Below are 9632 nucleotides of genomic sequence, written 5' to 3' on the forward strand. Positions count from 1 at the left end.
TCTTAGAAATCCTATTGTTGTTGGTAGTTTTTAAGATATAGAGCTCCAAATGAAAAATTAATGTTTTGAAACAACCGCCATTATTTATTCTCCCTACCTATACTTGGCAGACTCATCACTTTTGACTAGTAATTATATCTAGTTTTCATTAAAGTAATAAAAAATTGGGGTGAGATAACTGCCTTTTTTTCTTCCCGGCTCTTGTACTAATAGTAGTGCCTACATTATAGTGACTCATCCAACTATTTCGGTTTAGGGAAACAATATATATTACAAAATAAAAAATACTAGATATTTTATATTTATATCAAAAACTTATATGACTATAAAATAGGTAAGAAGCATTTAAGGAGGAGTTAAGAAAACATTAATATCTGTCAATTATATGAAAAAGTACTAAACAGAAGTTAGTTGGGAGGAATTTTTTTTTTTGCACTTTTCAGAGCAGGAAAAAGTTGTCTTTCATAAATGAAATTTACTCGTAGTATGAATTTCTGTGTAAATTTTGATTTGAAAAATAATAGAAATGGGTGAATTTTCGTCTATAATAATGTAAGTAAATAAAGAAAACCTTTTTTTTTTTTTTTTATGGTTATTTCGTATTTTGTTTCCATTGATATATCTCTTCATGTTTGCCAAACTATGGCAAATTCGCGTCTGGGTAGATCTGTGAATGAGTTATTTGGATTGATAGTTTTATTGATTTGGGGCACCGAATGAAAAATGAGCGAAAAATTTAGGTTTTTCTTGAATTAAATGAACTTCAGAGGGGTGCACCTTAAACACTTCAAGATATACTTTTTAGGACAGTTACTATGCCCAATCTGAGATAATGCCCACCGTACAGAGAATATTGAACCATTTTCGGACATGAAATAATAGACATTTTTTTTTTACTCAAAAATTAATTGTTTTTTACTTTTGGAACAGCCGCCATTTTTTATTTTCCCTTACTGTGATTGGCAGTCTCATCAGTTTTGACTATAAACATGTTAACAGTTTTCATTAAAGTAATCAAATATTGGTGTGAAATAACTTTATTTTTTAACCTCCTGAGTTCTTGGACTCTGTTTTCGAAATACTCGGCATCTAAGTAACTAACAATGATGGAGCGGCGGTGACAGAGATGGGCAAAAATTGGCTATGGATGAAAAAAACCATAGCTAAAATTGTCATGGATACGACCGTTATTCATGAATGAACCATTAATAAAATCTTATAAATCCATTTATAATATCTTAAAAATTATCCTTTTACGTGGAAAGCTAAACTGTGGTAGGCGGCAAAAACTTATGGACTGTTTCTCGCACACAGATACCACTTTGATTTCATAAAATAAAATTCTGGAGATTCACTAATAGAAAATATCAATGGACGCGTGTCCATAAATGTGAATTTTTCTGGTAACCAACTTTAGAATAAGTTATTGTTTTACCAGCTGCATTTAAAATTATTATGAACTCGTTAGTGAAAGAATTGTTCTATGATTTTTTATTTTTCCAAGGTTTTCCCATACAAAGAACATAATTAGGAGTTCACAGAGAAGTTTTAACCAAAACTGGTTAGTCACAGGTGGTTTTAGTGATAATTTGTGGCTTTGAGACCACAAAAAGGAAATTTGATTGAAGATAATGGATTTTATTTTTATTGAATATTATAAACAGACATGGAAGAACTTAATAATAATAATAAAATATGTTCTTAAGAAATATCGTTTATGGTATAATTCTCCAATATCACTTAAATTGACATTTTTTTGAGAATCATTCAAAAGTAGAATATGATATTGTTTCCATCTAGGAACATTACAGTTTGATGATAAATAACACACTTTGTATTCAACTTTTTAAAACTATTATTTTTGCCTAATATATTTGGAATATTAGAAAAAAAAGTTATGGTTTTACGTTACGAGTTTATGTAAATATAGAGGAGAGCAGAACAAATCTAATTGTTCCAAAAAATATAATGTCATAAAGTTTTTTAACTCAATACAGGTGATACTAGGAAACAAAAAAAAAACAATTTTAGCTTAATTTAATATTTCATTTAATTATAATTAAATAAAATTTGAAAATATTATTTAATTGGGCAAATACATTTTTTACTGTTTCCCATTGTCACCTTAATTGAGTAGAAAAATCCATGAAATTGTAGCTTTTTGTTTGCTATGTTTTTGAAAACTTGTAATGTCGCGTTAAAGCGAGGTTCACTGCATTTTGTTTTTAGTTTCAGTATCATTTTTAAGTTTTGATCAAGACAATACAATTTCTTTACAATATTGTTCCCTTGCTTTTTTTTTTTTTTTTTTTTAATAACGTGCGTGGTGAAGTATGTCGAAGTTCAAATAATAAAAATAGCTTAGATATTGGTTTTATAATGATTTTAGAGTGAAGGAAATAACCGATTACAGCTTTTCTATTACAAAGAAAAGAAAAAAAATCATTTTTGTTATTTGTGATACAAAAGAGAAACTGCAGTGTGATTTACTGTAGGAGGAACTCTTTTTTATTATTTGAGCTTAGACATACTTCACCGCGTACTTTATTTGAAATGAATGGACTCAGTTTGTCTTGATCAATATCTTCTTCATTCGTACACTAACTACTCGACTACTTTCACTACAAGAAAAACCTTTCCATTGTTTAGAAAAAATAAAATAAAAATTAATATAGACAAAAAAAATAAAATAATAATAATAATAAGCAAGGGAACAATATTGTGAAGAAACTTTATTATCCTGATAAAAACCTGGAAATGATTCTGAAACTAAAAACAAAATGCAGTGAACCCCGCTATAACACGACATTACAAGTTTTCAAAAAAGCTAAAATTTCATGGATTTTCTTACTCAGTTCAGGAGACAATAGGAAACAGGAAAAAAATTATTCCCTCAAGTAAATAACATTTTCAGATTTAATTTAAATAAGCTAAACATTTTTTTCTTGTTTCCTAGCATCACCGGAATTGAGTTCACAACTTTATGAAATTGTAGTATTTTGAACAGTTTAATTTTTTTTGCTTCCCTCTATATTTACATTAACTCGTATTGTTAACCAATGATTCGTTTTTAATATCCCAAATGTAACTATCTATTAAGAAATAAAAATTGTTTTTTTTGTAATTTAAAAAAAAATTGAATGAATAGTGTGTCATTTGTCGAAAAACTGTAACGTTCCTTAAATAGGAACAATGTCCTATTCTACTTACGGATAATTATATAAAAAATGTCAATTCGATACTGGAGAATTCCATTATAAAGGATGTGTACTGTTTGCAATTTTATATTTTTATTTTATTCTTACATGACTTTATAATATTCAACAAAAAAAAAATTCTTCATTCGCATTTTTTTTGTGGCTTCGAAGCCACAAATTATCACTAAAACTACCTGGAACGTAACCAACTTCGGTTAAATCTTTCCTGTGAGCTCCTAATTATATGATATTTGCTTAGCAAAACATTGTAAAAATAAATGGTCATAGAACGCTGTTTGCAGAAACGAATTCATAATAATTTTAAATGTAGCTGGTAAAACAATAACTATTTCCAAAGTTTGTTACTAGAAAATTTCACATTACAACGTGTCTATGGATATTTTCTATTAGTGAATTTTATGAAACCAAAGTGGTATCTGTGTGCGAGATAATTATCATGTGCCAAATTCATATTCATATGCGAATATCATAAAAACTACTACCTCTACGAAGATACGTGTCATAAACCACTTTATATTAAATTAAATTTCCTTTATTTTGAGTGCTGTCAGACATACATATGTACGTCTTATTGTTCTAGAGGTATATTTTTTCAAAAATAAAACATTTTATATGAACAACTATAAATTAACATTTTGTGAGTTTATTTTGTCAAATATCATAAAAACTACTAATCCTACAAAGATAAAAGTCAGAAACTATTTTATAGTAAATTTAACTAGCTCTTATTTGAGTGCTGCAGAGATCTGTACGGCTTATGGTTTCTGAAATAAAGTTTATTATAAATCAAACTTATTACGGGAACAACTATAAATCAATTTATTTTGACAAATATCATGAAAACTACTATTCCTACGACGAAAAACGTCATAAACTACTTCATAGCCCATTAAACTAGCTTTAATTTGAGTGCTAATAGACATCTGTACGTCACATAGTTCCTGAGATATAGATTTCTCAAAATAAATTAACAAATTAGTAATCTTTCAGTAGATTTTTAAGAAATTTAGCTTTTTAAAAAGCTGTATCTCGAGAACTATTGGACGTAAATAGCTCTTTTAGGGCTAATATTTCAGCAAATATACTCTTCTTTAAATAATGTTCTCTTAGATTTTCTAGTGTTGTTGGTAGTTTTTAAGATAACTGAAATGAAAGATTATAGTGTTTTTTAAGGTTTTGAAACACCCGCCATTTTTTATTCCCCCTACCTATACTTGGCAGACTCATCAATTTTGACTATTAATTATACATAGTTTTCATTAAAGTAAAATTGGGGTGAGATAACTGCCTTTTTTTTTTCTTCCCAGCTGTTATACTATAAGTTACTGTCTTTTCCCTGAGATGAGGATTGTAATGATGAGGTTCTCGAAGTAGTCAAGAACTTCAACTGCTTGGACAACAATATAGACTGGGAAATATTGATCGAGAAATAGCAGATATAATTATTATAGCTAACCAGATCTATCATAGTATATGTAACAGAATCATTCGTTATTGAGATATTGGGTTCGAAATCAAGCTTTATATTTACCAGTCAGTATTCCACCCTACTCTTCCCTTGAGGAGTTAGACCTGGATCATGCTTGACAAGCAGATAAGCAGAACCACAGGAGCTGAAATGAAGTACTTCATTAAACATCTGGACTATCTTTAATTTTTTTTTTCACGAACCGGCCATTTTTCACGTGCAAGGACCATGCGAATATAATTTTCGATTCATCCTCACACCATCCACCTTCCTTCTACTCCAATACCCTTTCATCCTCCTGGACTAATCCTCTCGCTCATCTTCAGTTCATTTTCTCCCTCTTCTCTCCTTCTTTCCCACAAGAACCCCAACCTATTTTAGTTTATTCCCAAAATGCTCCCCATCCAAGCAGTCTTCATCCGTTATGTTTAGTCTATCCAGTTATCTTTCTTTTATTAATTTTGAAATTATTTGCTGATATTTTATAGGTTGGAGTTTATGCATCGGACTCTTTTATTAGTGGGTTTTATTTTGAAAAACATGTTTATTAAAAAGATTTTGTCATTTCAATTTTTTAAAATCAGTGAACTCCCTCCATAAGGACTTTGACCAATGGAATTAGAGAGCGAACAGTGGTGCTACCTCCTGGTAAGGAAGAGAAAACCGCCAGTTCTAACTTGGCTGCCAGCTGTTGTGTTTGTCGTCCGGAGTAGTTTAACCTTATTCAGTCGTGTCCGTTAACCTTTTTTCTGTTCGTATACCTGTTGATTTCTATTATATTCCTTGACGATTTAGTTCTCGTCTAGAAGAAGAATATATACTCCGTCCAGGTAATTAAGGTATTGGATTTAATATGATAATAGCTATCTTTCAAGTTATCATTTGATCTTAGATAGTGTTTTTTGTGATATGTCATTTGAAAGATAAAAAAGTATTTTGAAATTCAGTTGTATCATTATAAAATTTATAGTTATTATCCAATATTACTTGCACTTCTAGCACATTCCAACATCCTATCAGGTTAGTTTTTGAATAACAAATAGAGTTTCTGTGTTTTGTTTATTAAGTTATGCAGGATGTTTAAAAATGCAGGCATTTGAATTTCAAATGGCAGTTCCTATTCTCTTCACGAAACAATTGATCTAGTTTTACATGGCCTTAATTTTAAACGAACTATACTCTTAATAATTTTTGGTAAAATTAAATGTATCTTACCTGTTGTATTCAAGTTTATGTGATTTAACTGAGAGATTTTTTATATGAATTGGATTAATAATTTACTCAACCATATTTTCTTTTTATGAATATCATGATTATGTTTATTAAAGTTATCGGCTGATAACTTTTCTCGGTATATACTGATTGCTATTTTGGTTATTTCAAACTGATATATTGAATAGAATATGTTTTTTACAGATGATGAATGAGTAGTCTGATATATAGTACATTTTTAAAGTATACTATAAATGTTGATTCCTTTTTAAATTCATATTTGTTGATTATTAAATTCTATTGTTGTTACTAAATGTTTATCCTTCAAATGATTATGTCTGTTAGCCTGTCTACTCACATTTGTATGTGTAATCTAAGGATATATTATAATTATGCCTGTTTACCAGTTTTCCATAATTTAGGGTAAAAATTCAGATGTATGTGTGTAATGTTTTACTTATGATCATAATAAGTTATTTAATTGAACTTTTTCATAAATACTGTTCAGTGCTTTAATTAATAATGATGTTCGATTTGTTTTCACTTAGTTTGATTTTTATATTTCTTTGCTCTAGGAAGTATAATATTTAGAATAGAGGCCAAGAGGCCAGCAGCTTTTATCTCATACCGGAGAATTCTCAGAGAAAGCATATAAATTACTGTATGCTTCCTAAGCTCTTTTCCATGAATAAAACATGATAAGTGCTTTTAATGTTATGGTTAGAGTAGATTTTCTTTTCTTTTTATTCTTTTATATTTTATCACTTCATTATACTTTTCGATGCAATTTTAAAGTTTATTATTTTACTTTTCCTATTACTGTAGTTTCTTAGTTATGAAATGGTACTTGATTAAATATAAGATAATTGTGTTTCAATGATCAAAATGTGTTTTTCTTATATTTATAATTAGTCTATTAACCAGTATGTTAAAGGCAAAATTTTTAGATGAAACAGTTTTACTACTTGGCACAATAATTTTTTTTTAATGTATATTAATAGATGCTTAATTGTTCAATTTCCTTTAGAGTCATTTTTGTATTTGTGTGCTACTTTCCAATTGAACTGAATTGCTTATGGCGGTATATCTTTTTAAAAGTTCTTCTGTCGCTCAAAAGAGAAATGCTTTATTTATTAAGAGGCAGTACTGCTGCCCAAATATATTTGTTTACTGCTGTACATTTTAGAGTAATCCATCTGTGGTGAGATTAAAATCAAGAAAAATAATTTTTAATAATACAATAATTTCAAAAACTTTTAATAAAAATAATTAAAGCAGGAAAAATGATGCTAATTATATATTAAATATTTTTATTTATTGGGTACATATTTTCTGTAATGATGTTTTAGCTCTTAAGAAATTTTCGACATATTGGTTTTCTTAATGCAAAGTAATGAATACTGTGATAAAAAAAATTTTTTTGATTTTGTCTTCTTAAATATTGTTTTCATTGTTGGTCAAAGAAAACAGCCTAGATATATTGTTTTGTGACATTGAGAGTTATTCAAAAACCAAATAAAATTAAGGAACACTACTAAAGACTTTATTGCAAGCGACATTTTTATCATATCAAGCTTATTTGTTATAAATTTCTCATCTGCAGAAACATTTTAAAAATAAAACTTTTTTTATTGTTGAAGCATAGAGCACTGATTGTTAAAAATGGGAATTTTCTGCGATTTTGTTTTTATTTTGTTCTGGGTTGTCCACTTTGAAATGAATCCAGTGAAACAGTTAGATTATTATCATTTTTTTTTATTTCGGACACTAACGTAAACTAAAGAATAAATGGTTCAGTTTGTAGGAAAATTTGAAGTTTTCTTTAATCAATATTATTTTCAATATATACTGTACCAGTTTTTTATAAATACATTTTTTAAATAAGTTATATATTTAAAAATGTTTAATTCCATCAGGAACTCGATTGAAGTGTATGTAATCTAATAAAGCATATTTTGAATTATTAATATTAATTGGATTGAGAAGCTCAGTGAGTAAGGTACTGCACTCTTGATTCCCAGGCCCAGATTCGAGTCTGATCATCACTGATCATCCTCATCACATCTGTTCTTTAATTTATTTGTCAATTCTCCAATTTATTCTTAATTAAATTTACTTTTCTTATTTCATGTATATATTTTGTTTTATAAGCCGTGTATTGATTCTGATAATATGATGACATTTTTATATTAAAAAATAACAAAACTTCACAAACCTTATAGTTTTGCTCGATGCGTGGTTCCCCAGGCATATTGTAATTCATATTGTGAATAGGAATAATTGTATTTAAGATATTATTTTACTTGAAGTTTAATTTTTTTTTTTAATTTGTTTAATTTTTTCCTTCTCTTCTATTTCTTATTTTTTTATCATTTAAATTATATATTTGTGAATATGGTGTGAATGAGCTATGTCATCCATGTTACCATTGTCTAAAAATATGACAAAATGTAATATAACATAATAAATAAATAAAAATTCATATATAAAATAAGGTTATCCTTATTGTACATACGAAATTAGTGTTTTAACTCCTTAACGCATTTTTTTTTTTTTTTTTAAACCGGCCAAAAAACATCAAACTTTTTTAATGTAAAAAAAAAAAAACACAATTTAGAATATTCTTTTGGCTAAAAAAACACAAAAATGATTAAAATATTTTAATTTTGGATTTTGATATCTAAAGGATTATTAAATAGAATAAATTATTGTAATTTATTTTATTGTTATTTTCAATTTTCGATTACATTCGATTGTGAAAAATTATAGCAGTATAATACAACGCTGCTCGAATTATCTGGAGTGTGCACAGTTTAGCCTGTTTAGTGCCCTCGAATTAACTCCAGTGCACAAGTTAAGTTGTTAAAATCATCAAATAGCAATAATAATTGTTGTGATTTATATGTATATATATATATATATAAGACTGAATAAGGAGGCTAAATTAATTTATATAATTTGAAATTGGAGAAAATAATAATGTTATGAGTGTCTGAATGATGGGGTGATGGGCACGAAACTTTGCAAAAGATAAATTAAAAATAATAATTATTATAAATAATTAAATTATTATGGTGGAGTAATTCACTTAAACTTATTAAATAAATGCTCAACTCATCCAGCAAATGAGCCTAAAATATTATAAAAAAACATTGTTCTATTATGCACGGCTTCGTTTTTACTAATCCTAAAGTATCATTTTTTCTAAGAGAGCTGCCAACACTTTACTAAACGAATGGTAGCCAATTGAAAACTAACGTTAATTTTATAATACCCTTTATAAGGTTATTGGACTTCGTGTTTCTGCATTTTCACAACCAGGTTATGGTAAAGGTTCCGTGTAAAAATTTAGTATAACGATGTTCTAAATGCTAAAGCCGGTTTTAACTAAGTTTAAAGATACAGCCGATTCATTCCCATGAGTAGAGGAGAGAGGAGACCAATTATACGACGAGGCTATCTTATCTTCATTCTAGGGCTTAACTACGAGGTCCTACGGTTCTACAGTTGGAATTTAGTTAAGGGCTCGTTAATTCTGCTCGGTTAGCGGGCGTATATATTAGGGTGTCCTCTCTCTCTCTAGGAGATAGCGCCTTCTGATACGTGAGAGTTATGTCCTCCGGGGTGGTTGTTAGGGCGAGTCTTCAGCACGCAGCGCTTAGTAATAATATAATATAATATGGTTAATTTAATTATTAAATTTATAATTTAATATATAATTAATATAGTAGAAT

The 9632-nt window shown here is 28.3% G+C and overlaps 2 protein-coding genes across 6 annotated transcripts in view; both read left to right on the forward strand.

The window, feature by feature from the left end:
- oxt (Xylosyltransferase oxt) overlaps positions 1 to 9632 on the forward strand; it is a 48070-nt gene that overhangs the window by 28904 nt on the left and 9534 nt on the right. The window lies entirely within an intron of this gene.
- Ntan1 (N-terminal amidohydrolase 1) overlaps positions 5367 to 9632 on the forward strand; it is a 91934-nt gene continuing 87668 nt past the window's right edge. For 3 of the 5 annotated variants that reach the window (XM_067051716.1, XM_067051720.1, XM_067051721.1), the window contains exon 1: positions 5367 to 5516. The gene's annotated coding sequence lies outside the window, so the exon portion shown is untranslated. Of the gene's footprint in view, positions 5526 to 5635; positions 5707 to 9632 lie in introns of those variants that run through there. The other 2 variants (XM_067051717.1, XM_067051718.1) reach the window with 2 other exon arrangements.

The sequence above is a fragment of the Halyomorpha halys genome, unplaced genomic scaffold (assembly GCF_000696795.3).
Source record: "Halyomorpha halys isolate HHAL.00 unplaced genomic scaffold, Hhal_1.1 Scaffold143.1, whole genome shotgun sequence".
Classification (NCBI taxonomy): Eukaryota; Metazoa; Arthropoda; class Insecta; order Hemiptera; family Pentatomidae; genus Halyomorpha; species Halyomorpha halys.